Source organism: Psammomys obesus, unplaced genomic scaffold, assembly GCF_907164565.1.
Source record: "Psammomys obesus unplaced genomic scaffold, mPsaObe1.curated_primary_1811, whole genome shotgun sequence".
Lineage (NCBI taxonomy): Eukaryota > Metazoa > Chordata > Mammalia > Rodentia > Muridae > Psammomys > Psammomys obesus.
Genome location: NW_026587032.1, coordinates 3,235,855 through 3,254,685, shown reverse-complemented (window position 1 = coordinate 3,254,685; position 18,831 = coordinate 3,235,855). Strand labels below are relative to the sequence as shown.

The window sequence follows — 18,831 nt, the reverse complement described above, 5'->3', positions numbered from 1 at the left end:
AACTGAACTCTGGTCTTCTGTAAGAACAGTGGGTGCTCTAACCACTGACCCTTCTCTCCAGCCCCTTGTTTATTTTTTGAGACAGGATCTCACTGTGTAGCCAAGCTGGCCTCAAACTCACACCTGCCTCAGCCTTTATTGGAATTACAAATGTGCACACCCCCACCCCGGCCCCGCTCACTCCTGACAAGTGGCTACAGTGCTATCAGGAAGAGAGCATGGTGTAGGATGGAGCACTGGACTAGGAGTCAGGAAGGTCCCAACTTACTCATGGAGAAGTCACTTCCTCTGTCTGGCCTCCACTTCCTGCTGCAAAGTGATGCAATGGTCCAAGAGGCTCTTCCATCCTTCCCTGGGCAATCCCAACCTCAAGTTCACAGAAGCAGTTGAGGAGTGAATTCAGCAAACTCTGTTCCAGCTCACTCTCCCTGTGCCCAGCTTTCCTGTGGGCTGTGTACAGCCTCTGTACCCATGTCTTCAGTTCCCCCTTCCTCAAACTCCATGCCACACTTGAGGTGAATAATTGCCAGTATTTTGCACAGACTCTTTTCTTTGCACATTCTATTCCCTTTGCGCTCTTGCTTACCTACTTTCAGGTCTCAGCTGAGAAGTCACTTTTTGCAGGAAGACTTCCCAGGCCCCCAAATCTCAACTGGACATTTGTTCTGGCACCTACAGCTCCCTGCCAAAACACATTTTTTTCCGGCTTTTGTTGTAACTATCTGATCATACGCCACAGCCTGTAGAGCTCGTACTCCCCAACAGCACCCTCTGTAATGAGGGAGGTGATGGACAGCCTTGCAGTCTCGTGTGGTAGCCAGGAACCGAAGACTAGACAGGAGAAATGACTTCTGAGTGAATTAAGTTGGGGGTTTCCTGACTCCTGGTCTAGTACTCTTGTCTGCACCACACCCTCTTCCTCATGGCACTGACCACTCTTCAAAAGCTATGTGCAGAGCAGGGCAGGGCAGGGTAATACACACCCAAAACCATAAGCCACATGTAGGAGCAGCTTTCATCCTGGCTATATATACATCAGGGTGAAATGTGCCTAATGCTACCAAGGAATTGAGTTACTGTGTGTGTGTGTGTGTGTGTGTGTGCACGCGCGCGCGCCTGTGCGTGCAGAACATGTGCAATTCGTGTACACAGGTGTGTGGAGGCCAGCAGTTAACCTCAGGTGTTGTTCCTCAGATGCCATCCATCTTGCTTTTTGAGGCAGGTTCCCTCTCTGGCCTTAGGCTCACCAGTTTAGCTAGACTGGCTGACCAGCAAGTCCCAGGAATCCTCCTGTCTCTGCCTCCCCAGCACTGGACTGCGTGTGTACCACACCAGACTTTGAGCTCTGGGGCTCAGAATCAGAGCATCATGCTTGTGCATTGAGCCCTTTACCCACCGAGCCACCTCCTCAGCTCCTAAGCCACTGCTTTTCATTCAAGTTTAATTAATTCACATTTGATCCACCACGTGTGCAGAGCGGTCACTCAGATGGACAGGATAGCCCTGAACTAGGAATACTCAACAAAGTCTCTCACCCGGATGGCCTCCTCCTACCCACTCTCTCAGGCACTTTGAAGGCGGAGACTTTGTGTATGTAATCGGTGGTTTACAAGGGTTGTCTGCGAAGCGGCTTTTGGCTTCTGGTACAGTAGCAGAAATCAGACAGAGCAGGGCTCTTTTCCCCACTTTTCAGTGGGTGTGAGGGCGGGTGAGGTGGGCGTAGGTCACAAGTGGGTGTGTTTAGTCACTTTACTCGTTGCTGTGACAGGCAGCTCCTTGAGGAGGAGTTTACATTGGCTCCCAGTTTGAGGGGACACAGTCGATATGGTAGGGAAGGTCTGGTGGTGTGGGGGTGGCTCCAGGCAGTGGCGGCAGTTGCCTTTAGCCACTTGTTCACGTCTAGTGGACCAGGAAGCAGAGAAAATGGAAAATAGTGTTTGAACTATTTTCTCCCATGTCACCTTCTTGTTCCATCTCGAACCCCAGCCCATGGGACAATGCTGTCCATGTTCAAGGTGGGTTTACCCTCTCTAGAAAAACTGCTCTGGAAAGGGCCTCCCAGGCCAACGCAGAGATGTATCTCCTAGGGACTTCTGAATCCAGTGAAGCTGATAATAGACACTGAACATCACTCAGGACTGGGGAGGAAGTGTCTTGCTCAGGCTACAGCTGGCCAGTTCAGGAGGAGTCATGGGTCTCCAGGTGTGATTTGACATCCAAATGAGACCTAGTATTTAGGAAGGAAAGAGAATCCTTTTCTTTTCTGAAGCGGATCCATGGAGTCCTACATGGGAACAGATGAAGCAGGAACAAGGCTGCAGGATATGAGTTCCCACTCACATATCTGGAGATTTCCTCAAGGCTATGAGCACTGGAATCCCCCACTTTGGACAAAGGAGGAAACACAGATCTCCAGGAGATTCCAGCAGGGCAAGCCAGATGGCCTATGCTCTTATACCTGCTTTTGCCTTAATCCCAGCCCAGCTCAGGACCCACCAGGCTCTTCTTGAGAGCCCCCTCCTATTCCTGGAATTTATAGCAAGTGACAGGCAGCCTGGAGAGCAACAGGTGGAGGCTGGCAAAGGGCTTTCTGCCCTGCCAGAGGGCAGGATGGGGCCTCAGCTGGGCCTTGTGGGGCTGCCTGATGGCTGGCTTCTCCATCATGGGGGAATTCCCCTCCTGCCTCAGAGTCAGCTCCGCCCAGCCCTCCTTCCTGCAGAAGCTCAGAAAGCCCAGCAGCCTTCACAGGGACACAGGGACACAGGGACGCATGGCCGAACTCACTGCACACATCCCCGGATTTCCTCGTGCTTCCTCCTCAGGTGAGTGACCTGGGCTGGGGGTAGGTGTGACAGCCTAGGTGACAGAACTCATCACATGGTGATGCAGAGGCCACCAGACCTTCCCAGCTGTGTGTCAGTAACTGCCTGGCCTCCCCTTCTCTGCCAGCTGAGGTCCTTTGCTGTCCAGCCTAGCTTGGTGGGCTCACCTAGGGCCTTGAATTCTGTGCCTCTGCTCTTTGCTTAGCCTCCTTTGCCTCCTCTGATCTCTATCTCTGGTTCTTATACTTGTCTATTTCCTCAACCAATCTACTCTCCAAATGTCTGTAACTTTTCCAAATGGAAGAAAAAGAGAGGCGTATTTCTGTACTATTCCTTCCTCTGAGGTGGGGAGGAAGACTCCTTTTTTCTTCTCTCACGTATTTTCTGTGTGTGAGGACAGGCTTGCCATCTGTGTCGAGTTCACAGGAGCCAGTACATATTGGTCCATGGGAGTGTTTATGTTTGTGGATAGTCTGGGTGTCTGTGTCTTCGTGAATGTGAATTTCGAGGTGCATGGTGTGGGATGATGAGCTGGGCAATTTGAAAGTCTAAACCCAAATAAGGAGGGCAGGCAGAGCCCATCTTGCTCCCTGGGAGGCCCTCCTGGACACTGGAATAGAGGGACCCCTTTCCTGTTTCTGAGCCAAAGGCTGGCTGAGAGCAGTGCTGCCTTCTTTGATCACAAACAGTCTAGTTTTTCCAAAGCTGCTCAGAGGGCCAGCCCAGGGAAGCCCCTGGCAAAAGGGAGCAAGGGGCAGAGGCGGGGTCTGACATTTGACAGTGGCCTCTGGGCTGCAGAATGTGGAGAGCTCCTAGATGTGAGAAGGTGGGGGTAGATTGAGAGGAGAACTGCTTTCCGGGCCTGGTAGGGCTTCCCAGGATTGGGAAATGTTCTGGTCCTATGGGTCTGCTTCCCCTAGGGGCTGATCTCTCCCCACTTCCAGAAAGATGACAAGGAGCAAGCTGGGATCCCAGTCTAGAGCCAGCCTCATACTCTGACCTGGAGTAGGAGGGCCAGAGGGAGAGAAGCTGGAGAAGGAAAGACCCAGGACTCCTAGAGACTGTGGGAGGGGCCTGGCAGGGCCAGTATGTGACGAGCTGGGAATTTCCCTGGTGTCGCTGTCCTTTTTTTTCTCCTCTAGTGGTGTCCTAGAAACCAGAGAATAGCAGGCAGGTTAGAGACACAGGGGAAAGAGCTGGGAAGGAGAAAAAGAAGAGCTCGAGGCTGGAGAAAAAGCCAGCGGCCATGGCTAGAGGCCAACTCCTCAGACAGTTTTCAGTGAGTTCCAGGCAAAATGATCCCCAGCTGTAGGCCTGAGATCCCCTTCAGGAAAGGAAGATCCACACCCCCTGGTGCCCCAGACCATAATTACCATGCTCTGTATCACTGGGGCAATTTCTCTCTGTGTCTGCCACAAACTGGCACTGCTGTTGCCTTTACAGCCTTGCTTAGAAAACTAGGGTGCAGACCATGAGTGTCAGGGCTAGAATCAAAGCCCAGACCTCTGAACCCACCCCTTAATTCCTGTATCCTGGGAACAGGGCAAGTTGTGAATGTTTCGTTCCCCTTGAGGCGATGAATGAGGGCTGGAAAGATGGCTCAGTGGGCCGGGGCACTTTCTGCTAAGTCAGACAGCCTGAGTTTAGTCCCTGGGACTCATGTAGTAGGATAGAAAGGACTTGTACAAACAGTCCTCTGACCTCCACACATTTGCTATCGCATGTGCTTGGAGACACACACAGACACTTGTAATAAATAAAGAAGTGTTAAAGGTTCTGAATGAACACACATACACACACACACACACACACACACACACACAAAACTGTGGCCTTCATGGCCTGTGAAGGTAGATAGAATTAGGCTGAACGGTGCTGGGACTGCAGACTCAGTTCATTTAGTGACATTTTTTTCAGTTGTGTATGATTTGATGGGGGAGGGATATTTGTCTTGTTCTCACTGTTTTTGAGCAGAGTCTCATAGCGATAGCCCAGGCTGGCCTTACACTCTTGGTCCTCCTATCTCTGCCTCCATAAAGCTGGAGATTTGAGCAGTCACCATTTCCAGATGACATGCCATCTTTTCCTTTCTTTTCTTTTCTTTTCTTCTTTCTCTGTTTCTGGCTGGGTCTCTTGTATCCCAGGCTAGCCCCAGATTCCCCATGGAGTTGAGGATGACCTTGAGTTTCTGATTTCTCTAGGCTCCTCCTCTTGAGTGTGGGGATTACAAATGTGTAATCCCATTCAGTTCTCTGAGGTATAGGGATGGAATCCAGGCTCTCGAGTATGGTAGGCCGGGACTCTAGCCTCATCCCCATCACTTCTCGGCAATCACCGCCGGCACCCTTGAGTCCCGTTTCAGTCAGTGTCACATGTTCGACGTTCCTTATCTCAGTTAACTATCACCCAAATCTCTCTTTTTGATAAGCACACACCCAAGAGCAGAAAGTACCTAGACTCCACAGAAGGGTTTTGTATTCCGAGGTCCACTCAGGCTAAGGATCCAGGACTGTTTAACTACGCCAACCCCAGTCCCTCAGTTTCACACCCCCACCCCAAAAGGCTCCAAGTCTCCCAGTGTAAGAGAACAAGGCTCATACTTTGATTCAAACTTCTGTTTCCAGCCTGGGATTGAACCTTAGCTCAATAGGCAGAGTACTTGTTTACCACACACAAAGTTACGGGGTCCCCAGGAGAGTAAAAAGGAGATGTGGAGGTGCATCCCAGGACTCAGGAAAGGGAGTCACAGAAACTAGAAATTTAATGTCTTCCATCATCATGATTGTGAGGCCGACCTGGGCTACATAAGACCATGTCTCGAGAAAGTGCAGAAGGGGAGAATAAGGGGACAGCTCAGTCAGTAATGTGGAGGACTTGAATTCGATCCCTAGAGCCCATGTAGAAAAAAAGCTGAGTGTAATGACCCACACGTGTAATCCCAGCACTGAGGGAGATGAATGGATCCCCAAGGCCTGCTAGGCACCCAGCCTAATCTAATTGATGAGCCACAGGTAAGGGATCTTATCTCAAAGTACAAAGTGGAGGGCTGCTTAAGAATAAAACCAGATTGACCTCTGGCCTCCACACACCTGTGTGCCCCCCCCATACACGTGCATACTGGGGCACAAATACACATGCATGCACACACTTAACCATACACAAATATGCGTACACACACACACACACACACACACACACACACACACAGAGGCAAACAGGTGTGCTTCCCATCAATTGGGGTGTGGATGGGGGTGTGGATGGCACTGGTATCAGTATTAGCCTAAAGCTCAGGGTCATACCTGCCACACGTCGTAGTCTTGGTGTGGCCCTCCATGCGGCTTCAGCCTCGAAGCATGGTCATCTCTCTTCCCTCCTCTTCATATTTTGATTGCAAATTTTTCATCGCTTATTTTGAGCAGGACTGGGGGTTCGATTCTTCACAGACTAGATGGGAGATGAATCGTGTAAAACTGCATGTTCTCTCTCTGTGTGTGTCTTGTTGTTGATGTATGCTCATATGTGTGGGAGGTTACGCACATGCATGGAGACCAAAAGAGGACATCGTGTACCCTACTTTATCGAGATCTGCCTTGTTCCCTCGAGGCAAGGTCTCTTGCTGAACCTGGAGTTGGCCAGTCAGTTAAGCCACAGCCATCCTCCTGCCTGTCCTCTTCCCTCAACAGCAATAGGGTTTAGACATATAGAAAGCCACACCTTGGCTTTTTACATGAATGCTACATATTCACACCAGGTCCTCAGGCTCGTGCCGCAGAGGTTCCGGCTCCCTAGTCCTTCCCCCAGCCCCTTTGTGTTATCTTTCAATGCTTTTATGCCACAGCCTCCACTTCCTCCTTCTGTCACGTGATGGTGCATAGTCTTTTCAAGGTATGTTTTGTTGTTTTTTTGTTTTTTTTTTCCTAACTGTGCACTTGACGACTTTGGAGCCTCTCTGGTAGAGGCGGTGGAGGAGGGGTGGCAGAAAGGATGGGAAACTGTCTCCTTCAACACAAAGCAAAACAAAACACAGGCAGTGTGGTTCTCCTCCCAGGTGGGGCTTTTTGAGGGTGCTTGTTGACACTCCAGAGGAGCAAGAGGTTGCCACCTGCATGAGTCACCCATCTCCCAACTTGGAAACTCCCTTCCAGGCTACGGGATGATGGAGGATGCCGGGCTAGGGGCACCTGCCTCCTGCCAGCTCCCTGTCCCAAGCCTAGAGATGAAACCAAAGAAGACTCCATTGCTCAGTTTAGCAGTGAAATCTATCCATTTGTGTGACACACATCTGACTTCACTGTCATTTCTCAGATGCCTAATGTGTGCTGAGCTTCTGCCTTTATCTTATTAATCTTCACAAATACTGGAAGGGGAGGTACAACTCTCCTCATTCTTTTTCAGAAAAGAGCCTGGGGTTTAGAGGCCACAGGGTAGTTAAGTGACTGGGTTGGGTTTGGGGCCTGTGCTCAGGACAGAGTACAGCTTCTGTAAGGAACAAGAAAGGTGTGGGGGTGAAACTTGGTAGAGAACTCATCTGGTATGCTGGAGGCCCTGGGTTCTGTCTCCTGCACACTGAGCACGTCTGTCCTCTCAGCACATGGGAGGTAGGGTCAGAAGCATCAGGAGCTCAACATCAACCTACACAGCAAGTCTGAGGCCGGGGAAGGAGGGAGAGATCCATCTTGACCCTGTAGAGACAACATGCAGTATGGGTAGAAAGCCAACAGGACCTGGAACCAAGGCCCTGCATTCTGGTTTTGGTTGTGTCCACGTGCGTGGCCTTGAGCAATGCTGAGGCTCAAGGCATCTCTGACGGTACAGTGTTCTGGAGTGAAACCAAGACTTATAAGGGTAAGAAGGGTAATGACCTTGGATGGATGACTGAAACTGATAAGAAAGTTCTGGGTGTGATTGTGGAAACTTACCTTCTCCTCACTTGAGGTCTCACACAGGAGGATGCAGACGTCTTGACCAGCTTGGGCTACATCCTGAGACCCCCACCCACCTCAAGAGAATCATCCACATGCAAGAGTTAGTTTTGTTTTCTCTCTCTCTCTCTGGGATCCAGGGATTGACCTCAGGTCCTCCAGCTGGTCGGCAAGCACCTTTACCTAATTCTGACCAGTCTCACTGGCCCCGGGGTAATATTTTACTGGTGGTGGTGGTGGCGATGGTAGGTTGGAGTGAAGAGCTGCGACAAGATCGGGAAGCGAACGGTCCAGGAGAAGGTGAATTGGGAATCACGGGGAAAGAGGGGGAATTGATACATGGAACCAAGCACCCAGTTCTTCCTGCAGCCTGCCCTGGGGGTGACTGTGCAGCCTCTCTTGCTGTGCCTGGTTGGCCAGTCAGAGTTAAGGTGCACGCATACTTCTTTCCACAATGTGACCTAGAATGTTGTTTTGAATGCCTGCCAGCTCCTTTGAGGTAACTGAGACACGGGCGGGCAGGCGGGCGGCACAAATCCTGAAAGGAGGGTCCCTGGGAGGACATAGACTTAAGTAGATGCCTGTTTGTGTCCTAGTTAATAGGTCTTTCTTTATGTAAAATAAGTGCGTGTGTAAAGTAGTCCCCTAAATCTTAATCCCCAGACCCAAAGATGAAGAACTGTCAATACTTTCAACAGCTCCAGTGACAGGAAATATTTCAAACTTTCTCCTAAAAACATACTGTCTTCCCTGTTGAAAGAGCTCTTCTTTATTCCAAGGTCAAGACTTTCCACCTTTCAGAATCGTGTGTGTTCACATCTGTGGAGCCCAGAGGTCAATGTCAGGTGTCTTTCTCAATTGCTTTCCACCTCACTTTTTGAGCCAGGGTCAAACGCACGCTCACACGCGCGCGCGCGCGCGCACACACACACACACACACACACACACACACACGTGTCTATGTCACCTATGTATATGGCATCTGTGTGTGCATGTGTATATGTGTGTATGACATATATGCGTGCATGTGTGTGAGAACGTGTGTGCATAATTTCTTTCTGGTGAAGGTGGGGGTGGGGGTGGGGTCTCATATATCCGAGGCTGGCCTCGAACTGAGAATACTCCTGCCACAGCCTCTGGAGTACTGAGACAGCAGATCCTGCAGCCGGGAACTAGAACAGACCCGGCTCTTGCTTCGCCGCAGCTGATTAGTGCCCTCCCGCGATCCAAGTGGACAAGGACCGAGTTGGAGCTGGGAGGTCCGCACAGTGCCGGGAGGGCCCCTAGGTTTGAGTCCTAAACTGCTCCACCCAGAGGCGCCACTGAGGCTGTTTACATCTCAGACCCCGCCCCCGGCGCCCAACGCAAGGCGCCATTGGACAGATGGCCCGTCGGTCTCCGGGGACTTTCCCAGGGGCGTGGCGTGGGCTCGGCATTTCCTGGTACGGAGCGGAGCTTAGGTTCTTAGAGTCTGGCTGCGGGCCCCGAAGCTCTCGTCCTAGGGTGAGCGGCGCCGCCGGGGGGGGATGGGCGGGCGGGAGGAGACCGGAGCCCGTGCGGGGCGCGCGGACTGGTGGCTGGAGTCCCGGTGTAGTGAGGTGTCGGCATCGCCGGGCTTCGGGGACTCCCGGCCCGCGGAGCCAGCCGGGCGCGCATGCGCACCGTGTGCGACGCGCTCCTGGGACCGGCTTGCGGACCCCAGCAAGCAAAGTTTGGAGGAAAATTTCATCACCGTAGCCATGCTTTATTGGTCGATTTCCAGCTAGTCTTTTCTTGTTTGTTTCGAGACAAGGTCTTAATTGTGTAGCACTGTCTGGTCTGGAACTAGCTTTATAGAACAAATTGGTCTCGAACTCGCAGAGACTCTCCTGCTTTAGCCTCCCGAGGAGGATGGAGGATGAAAAGCTCGCAACCGTATGTTGATCCAGGCTTTTAGTGTGAAACTCACCCAACTGTACCATTCAGTCTGAGCATGACTGTTAATTTATACCTATTTTTGCATGTAAGGTTGTAGACAGACAGCTGGCCTGAAACCTTGCCACCTGCGGGTTCCTAGGATTGATCAGGTCCTCAGGCTCGGTGGCCAGCATCTTTATTGGCTATCTAACCAGCCCTTCTCCATGAATGTTACCTTATATCTTCACCTCACCAGTGAGGAAACCCAGGTAACTTGCAGATTGGGATCACACAACTACTGAGTTTTAAAGTCAAGATTTCCAAACAAGCCTTTGGGCTGCAAAGCCCCTTTATTGAGCTCCTTTTGCACATCGCTGGAGGCGTGTGTGCTCCCAGGTTCTGGTTGAGTCTGGAACAGTGAGACTCATACGGTGAGTTTCGGGGAATGATTTAGGAGCGATCGTTTTTTGTGCTTTGGGCTGGATTCAGCAGCCTTGCACTGTGAGACGTGTCTGTGCCTCTGCGTGAGATCACGTGTGTGGAAGTGGCTGTGCTGTGCATGTATTCATCTTGTGCCCGGCAGTGGGTGGGAATTTGGTGCTGTCAGTGAGGAACTGTTTTGGTAAGAGGGAGGGAGGGACTTTCGTGGGTGAAGCAAAAGTCTCCGCAGCGGCGGTCCCCACCCCCTTGCTGAAGAATGACCGTGTGGGAAACCGTGTGGTTCCTGATGCATCATTTGATTTCACAGTCAGTCAGAGTGGGATTTGATCAGCTCTTACTCATGCTACCAACAATGAGGGGTGTGGTAGAGGGGAATTCAGACTCATGAGTGGACAGTCAGGGGCCTCTTAGAATTGCTTTTTGGTCCTTGACAAAGGACATTATGTGAGGAGAGTGGAATACTCCAGCTAGCTAAGCAGGCTCAGTATCCCTTTGTACCTAGCAAATGGCCTGTGAAACTCACCCATAATGATAATTCTAGTAATGTTACACTTACAAATTTTTTAAACTTGTGGTTTTTACATTCAGGAAGTCATTTGTTTTAATTTTATTTATTTATTTATTTATTTTATTGGGACAGAGTCTCACAGTCCGGGCTGTGACCTCCTGGTCCTCCTACCTCTCCCTGTTGGGATTATAGGAGTGTTCTAATCATGTCTGGCTCTCATTTATTCTTTCTGACCTGATGCTAGTCTCAGGTTTCCGCTAGGCCCTCCGTTGTTTTTCTGTTTTGACGTTTGTTCGTTTGTACTTAAATGGGGGTGCGTGCATGGCAGGGCACCCGTGTGGAGGTCAGGGAACAGCTTTCAGGAGTTGGGTCTCTCCTTCTACTATATGGGTTTCCAGGCTTGAATTCCGTTTATCCCTCTTGGTGGCAAACACCTTTACTCACTGAGCCATGTGGACAATTCTGAACTGTGTTATTTTGCTTTATTTTGTAACAGTGTCTTCATGGCCCAGGCTGGCCTTGAATTCACTTTGTAGCAGAGGATGACCTTGAATCTCTGATTCTTCTGCATCTGTGTTTGCCTGCTGGGATCAGAGGCTTGCACTACTATGCCTGGCTTATGTGGTACTGGGGGTTGAACCCAGGGCTTCATTAGCGCTCGGGAAGCACTCCTCCAGCTGGGCCACACTCCTAGCCTCAAGGGCTCTTCTCTTTTTCCTCTGGCTTAGACTGTCATCATGCCAGTGTTGTGGGAAAATATTTAGGGTTGTGCTCTTTGTGGACACATTTAATCCTGTCCCTCTGAGAGCAACAGATGGGAGTGTTCTGCATATTTATATACATATGGTCAGGCTGTCCCCGCCACGTGGGTGTCCTGTGTGGGTACGGTATAGCTGGCGGTGGGTCCCTGTCCCTGGATGCCCATAGCAGCTCCCGTGGGGCCCCAGGAAGCCATGGGTCTGACTCATTCCTTCACCCCCAGTGCTGCTGTGCCTCTGGCCCGGATGTCCTGGCTGGGTCAGGCCGACCTGGTTTGAGTATGACGGTGCTCTAAAGGTTGTTTGTCTGCCTCCCTTCACTGGGTACCGGCTCCCTTCTGTGCCCAGTGTGATTTGGCAGACCTTGCTACCTGCTTTTTCCCAGCTCTGTGTGTGCTCAGCTCGTTCACATGCTGAGTCCACCTCACACCTGGCATCCCAGTGCCCGGAATGCAGTTCCCAGCCCTTCCCGTGTCTGCTTTTTTTCCTTATCAAGTCTCAGCTCAAATGTCACCTCCTCAGAGGGGGCCTTCCCTGCTCTTCGTATGCAAAGCACAGCCCCCTTTCGCTTTCTGACACGTTACTACTTTTCGCATTCGTTTATCATGATCTAAAGTAAGTCTATTTGTGAGTCGAGTATGCTAGTGCAGGCGTTTACTCCCTGTGCTCAGGAGGCAGAGGAGGGCAGAGCCCTCTGAGTCCAAGGCCACCTTGGTTTATATAGAGCGAGTTCTAGGATGGATCGCTGGGCGGGGGGGGGGGGGGTTCCCAGTGTCCCTCTGAGCTTTCAGCTGGGCAGTGTTCAGGCTGTACCTGTGTGTGAGAGCCTGGCTTTGTCTTCCAGGGCTCCTCCTGGCTGGCAGCACTTCCTGACAGCATCAGGAGCTAGGGGGCAGTGAATAAGGCTAGCCACCGTGGATGTGGCTAGAGTATGAAGGGACGCCTGATTGGTCTAGTGGGACTTCCAGAGGTAGGTGATGGTAAGGGTGGGCCCTGGTAAAGTACAGCGCAGGGCCTAGACCTCTTAGGGGGCTGAGTGGACGCAGCAGATATGGCGTGAGGTCATGGTTGGTTGGGGAGCTGCCAGCTAGACTAGGCAAGACCCCCAAAATAACCACCCGTCTGTGTTAGCTCCTGGTGCAGACCAGGTGGTTGCTGCACTCCTTACTTCTTCATCTAGCTCCAAGGCCGTGTCACTGCAGCGCGGTGGGGGATCTCTCTGCCGATTGGCTGAAGTTGTTGCCGAGGCTGTTGAAATCTCAGCCACAGGTGGCAAGTGACTCTACTTCCCAGGCGTCTGGGTCGGTCACCTCCAACCCTCTCCTGGCCTGTGTTCTCTGCAGAGTCTTCTCTGAATAACTTGTCCTTTGCTCTGTCCCAAATGTTGGGCCTAGGATGTGGCTCAGTTAGCGGAGCGTTTGCCCTACCGTGAGTGAAGCTTGGGTTCCAGTCCCAGGGCTGCATAAATCAGATGTGTTCGTGAACACCTATAACCCAAGCGCCAAGAAGGTAGTGGCAAGAGAACCAGAAGTTCAAGGTCATTCTTCACTAATGTTTTGAGTTCAAGGCCAGCCCCATCTCAAAAATCCAAATGAAATGAATTCTCCAAATGGTAAAAACTCAGTCTCAGGACCCTTCTTGTCCATTCATTGGATGGTCCTCATTGGCTCCAGCAGGACCAGGCCTTCCTGTGCCTCCCTGCTGATGTGTCTGGCTTGCCTCTCTGCTCCCTGCCTACCTTGACCCACAGTGGCGGAGTGTTGTCATGTCCCCCGCTGCAGGCAGGCCTCTAGCAGCCACGAGGCTGCTAAAGGAAATCTGTGTGCTTCCCATGACCTCCACAGGACAGTCACCCCAGTGACTGGAAAGGATGACTAAGGAGTGGCTGGCTCCTTTCTGTCAGCTGTCCCTTCAGGGCTGCCTTCCCTCACTGACCTTGTCCCCAGACTGTCCCCTGAGCCCTGGGCACTTTCTCTGCAGAGCACAAGGGTTGACAGACCAAGGCCTCCATCTTGGCAGGTGAGTGGGAGAGTGGGGTGGAGCTGGGGAGTACTGGCTCTGGGGAGTCTCCAAACCCAGAGTTGGCTTTTGTAGGGTAGTGGAGCCCCTGACTCAGGGGGCCTCAGTTTTGCCCCCACCCCATCTACACCTGTCCTGCTCTGGGTGCCTCAGCTCTGTCCTTCACCTGGCCAGCTTTGGCTCACCACCAGTCACTGTGTTTTTGAGACAGGCTTTCTCCCCGTGGCCTAGGACTCACCAGTTAGGCTAGACTGGCTGGCCAGTCAGTTCTGGGGATTTACCTATGTCTACCTTCTCAGCTCTAGGATCACAGACAGTGCCCCGAGGCTGGCCTTGCATTCATGCTGAGCTTGCAAGTGTGAGCCATCCTGCTTGGCTTATGGCTTTTTAAATTTTTTATTACATTTATTTATTGTGTGTCTGTTTAAAGGTCAGAGGACAACTTATAAAGGAGTTAGTTCACTCCTATCACATGGGCTCCTGAGATCAAATTCAGGTTATCAGTTCAAGAAACAAGCTCCTTTACCCAGCCAGCCATCACACACACACGCACACACCACCTTTAAATGTGTGTTTTGGGGCTCAAACTCAGGTTTCCATGCTCATGCGGGAAGCACTTTACTGACCGAGCCACTTCCCAGTCCTCTCTTGTGTTTCTCCCAGCTTTAATATGAATGTGTGCATCCCTGATCAGTGTGTTAACTGTGTTTTGTGTTATAAATGTGTTCTGAGCAGCCTCACTGTCCGATTCTACAACTTGCCTGTGAAAGAGAAGCATTCAAGTTTGCATCTGCAACCCCATTCCTTTTCACTGCTGTGCTGTATTTCCTGAGACATCTCCACAGCGCGTTGATTCCGTTTCCTTTTCATGGGCCATTTGCTGCCCTTTGAGATGAGCATTTGAGGCTCTCTTCCTGGTTGAGCCCTTCTCTCCCTAGCCTTTTCATTGCCACTGTGACTCCTGTTTATGTTTCACATTAAGGTTTACAGACTGCTCTGTGGTTCCTACTTGGCTCACATGTGGGAAGAAGGAAAAACAAAAACAAAAACAGGCCCAGGGAAGGCAGCAGAGCCAGGCCTGACTGTAGAATTCTCTTCCCACCATATTTGGTATAAGAATTCTCAAAACCTGCCATCTTGCTCTGAGATGGGGAGTTACAGGGTTGCATAAGCCAGCTGTGGCATTTGGGCGCTGAGAAACAGGCTGCTCTGTCTCTCTTGTTCAGCCCTCTAGTCTTAAGGTTGGCCTCTCAGCGGATGGTCGAGGCCACCCTGGCTCAGTGATGCCTCTTGTCAGTTCTGGGCTGTGGGGAGGAATGTGGGTATGAAGGACAGTGGGCATGGTAGATAGGCTGCCAATCGTCCCTTTGGCACCCGCTGGTGACAGAGCACTGGGACTGTGATGTCCTACTGTGATTAGGCCCCGCTTTGATCCTTGAAGACTAAGGCCCTGCCCTCTGGACTTGGCTCTCTGGGAACAGAGCAGGGATAGTGCTGGGTGTGGGCGCACCCAAGGCTCTTTCTTGTGCTTGTTCCTGGCCTGGGGTTCATACCTGCAATATGGATTTTCTCTTCCTTTTTTTGGACTCTGTAGGTCCCTGCACTTGAGAGGTGGAGGCCGAAGGGTCAGGGGTTCAGGGTCATCCTTGGCTACATAACAAATAAGAGGCCAGACTGGGCCACATGAGACTGTCTCAAAGAGAAAAAAAAAAAAAAGATGGATGAGCCCAGCCTAAGGTGAAAGTTGTACCCTCCACTCCCCACCAACCATGTAAGAGCCTAGATTTCCCCTACAGAGAGTTAAGGAAGGGCCTCAGAAGACAGCAGCCCTCAGCTGGGGCCTTATCTAAGGTTGTCAGGCAGCAATAGTTTGGCATATATCCTTCCAACCTATTTTTTTTGTGTGTGCATATTTAGGGTCTGTGTCCTGAAAATATTATCCTGTCACACACAGTCTGCACTTAGCTTTTTATATTATGGGCATTTTTCTGTGTCTTCACAAAGCAATGTACCTCATGGTTTATGGTGCTATATAGTGTTTCACAGACTGACTGTACCTTAGTTTTTTTAGCTAGTGTTCTTTTGAAGGCCACTCAGGATATTTTTACCACCATAAAGCATGTAATAGGCCACTTGCCATCCAGCCCCTGTGTAGGCTGGTGCAGAAATCTCTAGAAGCCTCGATAGAGTTTCATTGTGTAGGTTATGCTCTACTGGATAAGGGAAATAGCCCCCTAGTTTGCTTGATTCTCAGCTTGGCCTGTGGACACACAGGCTGGTGACAACATTGATAAAGGACACAGGCATCCTGATATAACTTTAAGGAGGACAGGCTGCACAGTCTTGGAGGTTTGGGCACTGCTCCGTAGCCAGTTATGATTGCCTTGGGCCTGTGGTAAGACAGCACAGCATGGTGGGAGCACATGCCGAGGGGTGGAAAGCAAGAGGCATCCACCTCCTCAGCCATGAAGCAGAAAGAAAGGGGAGACTGAGGCACCCTGGGACCAAGCTTTGTAACATGTAGGGCTTTGGGGGACATTCACTATCCAACTATAGCAGATACTTTTCTATAGATGACCCAACTGTGAGAGACACGTGTGGGTGCCAGGGCTCTGTCAACAGATACACAGTACCTGGAAGGGCGGAAGCAAAAAAGTTCCTGTGTGTCTGTTCACGAGGGAACGCCTGAGCCCAGTCCCAGGGCCTGCTGCAGCTAGGATAGGGCAGGCGGTTGGACAACGCCAGGAACAAGACCTGGTCAGCCACAAGGCAAGCCTTGTGATTCCAGACTTTACAGGCTGGCACGAGAGGAGTGAGATCTTGTTCCTCACCCTTGGGACCCGGGACGTAAGGGCCATCAGAAGTAGAATGGGAACAGTGCAGGCACCATTGTGCCAAGTGGCCAAATTCAGTCTCGCAGACCCGTGTCCTCTGCTGCCTTGCAGCCCGAGATGACTGCAGGCCAGGGCGGACAGAGATGAAAGCCAGTGCCTGGGCTCTTCTCTGTAGGGTTCCACCTCCTGCCTCCCTGGCCACTGGAAGCTGGATTGTTTGTTGTACCACAACAAGCTGTGTGTCCTCAGGCAGATGACTTAACCCCTCTGAGTCTGCTCCTGCATGCTCTCTAGGCAGGGGGATCAGCCTCCTTGCTGGAAAGCAGGGATCAGCACACTTAGCTCTGGGTGAGGGGCTCTGTGTAACGGTTCAGCCAGAGCTTGGCACATGGTGGTGCTGAACTAGCTATTTCCTTTCCTTACCTCATCCTCCTGAGCACTCCTTGTGTATGTCATTTTTACCCAGCTGAATCCCAACTCAGGTGTCAGGCAGGTGCTGTGGGACATGTGTCGTGGGGACAGTAGGGACTCCTGTAGTGTATATAGCACAGGAGAGGCATTAGGGTCCGGGGGGGGGGTGCTAAACTTGAGGGACACAGTCCCCACATTTGGCTGGAGCCCAGCATGTTTTATAGTAGCTGGGCCTGCAAACAGCCGTCAGCCAAAGGCCTTTGCTTCTCTGAATAAGGTCGTGGCCAGAGTCTGTAATTCATCAGACTAGAGGATAGAGTTGTAGGCATGCAATAGTCCTATTACTTTCAGAAAGGTGAGCTATGGCAGGTGCGATCCTGAACTCTTAGAACTAGAAAGTGTCTTAATGAATGTCCAGTCCAGCCAAGCGTGGTGGCGTATGCCTGTGATCCACGATAGAGAAGTGTAGGCAGGAGAATCAAGTATCCGAAGTTGTCCTTGGCTGCACGTGGCTGTACAGCAAGACTCGGAGAGCACAGGGAGGTCAATGAGTTTGAAACTAGCTACATAGTAAGATCCTGTCTCAACAACTTAACAGCTGGGGATATATCCAAGCAGCAGAGTGCTTGCAGCATAGCGTGTGGGTTTTAGCCTCAGCACCACGGTACATAAAGAAATAGCAGAGATCTGGGAGGAAAGCACAATGAAGTGCTTGATCCATAAACATGAAAGGGACTGAGTTAGATTCCTAGAACTCACATTAAACAAACAAAGCCAGGAATGGTGGCGCATGCCTTTAATCCCAGTACTCAGGAGGCAGAGGCAGGTGGATCTCCGTGAGTTCAAAGGGCAGCGTGGTCTACAAAGTGAGTCCAGGACAGCCAAGGCTATACAGAGAAACCCTGTCTCGAAACAAACAAACAACAACAAAAAAGATCAGCATGATGGGTCATACCTGTATTCCTAGTGCTTTGGAGGAGGAAACAGGCAGTTCCCTGAGTATTCTTGGCCACTCAGCCTAGCCAAATCATTGAACCTGCAGATCCCAGTGAGAGAGACCTTGCCTCAAAAAAAGAAGATAGACAGCTCCTGAAGAGTGACACAGAAAGTTGACCTTGATGCATGCACACACACCAGCACCCACACTCACACACACCGGTGCACACACAAACAACAAATAAAAATAAAAGCCAACCAAGGATGGAGTATGAGGGTCTTAGGTCAGCTGTGCATAGTGGAGGGATCCCCGTGCCCTTTTGCTGACTACCTACAGTGGACCACATGTTGAACTACCTGCCTACACTAGAATACCTGTATTATATATTGTATATTTCATTGTGAAGCGTGTGTTTTCTTGTTGAGTAAACCATGTTTAGGAAATAAAGTCTGAAGTGAGAATCCTTCACCACTATGCACAGATGCACCATTTAATGTCTTCACCTTAGCCTGAGTAGGTTTTTATATACCTCTTTTGCAGATGAGCAGATGAGGCTCAGAGTGGTTGTGTGACTGGCCCAGGATCTCATAGCTGCAGGGTGCACAGAGGTGGGTCTGGGGCAAGTGAGGCCCCAGGGCACAATCTGACCGTGCCAGTGCATGGCCTGTGTGTCTCACCTTTCCTGGTTCTGGGCAGAGCCTTCTTGATTTTAAGGCTGTACATCTCTGTTCCCTGGCCTGCTCTAACACTTGAGGCTTGGGTCCCTTCCATCCTTTGGCCATTAGGACAGCATCCACCTTTATTTAGTCGGGCAGCTTCTGTATGTCTCATTCAGGCTCCCTCTCCTTGCAGAAGAGAACAGGAGCCCAAGTCATATAACAGAGGAGGGACAGGCAGCCTCTGTTCTAGCCACACCCATTGGCATATCACAGCTCTGCCTCTGCTAGGGACATAGACCTTTGCCACCATGATATAATATGCTGGGGCCATTTCCTTGGTGCCAGGAGACCTTATCTGTCTCCAGAGCTGTATGGCATAGCTGTCCCCTGACACAGCCAGAAACCAAAGGCCTTAGTGGGGCTTAGGTCCCCAAGCTGGGCTTGGTGATCTTGCCTCTCAACAATGCCTTTTCCCGAGGGCTTTTGGGACATTCAAGTGAAAGAACATTGCCTGAGACTTAGTACTTTATAAATGCTAGTGGCTATGAAAATTAGCATGGCTTTGGGGGGTCAGGAAGCTCTTCCCTTTGGTCCAGTAACCCCTCCTCCCTGGTGCCTGCTCCC

At 51.0% G+C, this 18,831-nt stretch overlaps 1 protein-coding gene across 6 annotated transcripts in view; it reads left to right on the top strand.

Moving 5' to 3' along the window:
• The first annotated feature begins 2,739 nt into the window (after positions 1–2,739).
• Positions 2,740–18,831, top strand: part of Tnip1 (TNFAIP3 interacting protein 1) — a 48,349-nt gene continuing 32,257 nt past the window's right edge. For 4 of the 6 annotated variants that reach the window (XM_055602737.1, XM_055602736.1, XM_055602735.1 and 1 more), the window contains exon 1: positions 9,175–9,247. The gene's annotated coding sequence lies outside the window, so the exon portion shown is untranslated. Of the gene's footprint in view, positions 2,823–9,174; positions 9,248–18,831 lie in introns of those variants that run through there. The other 2 variants (XM_055602734.1, XM_055602738.1) reach the window with 2 other exon arrangements.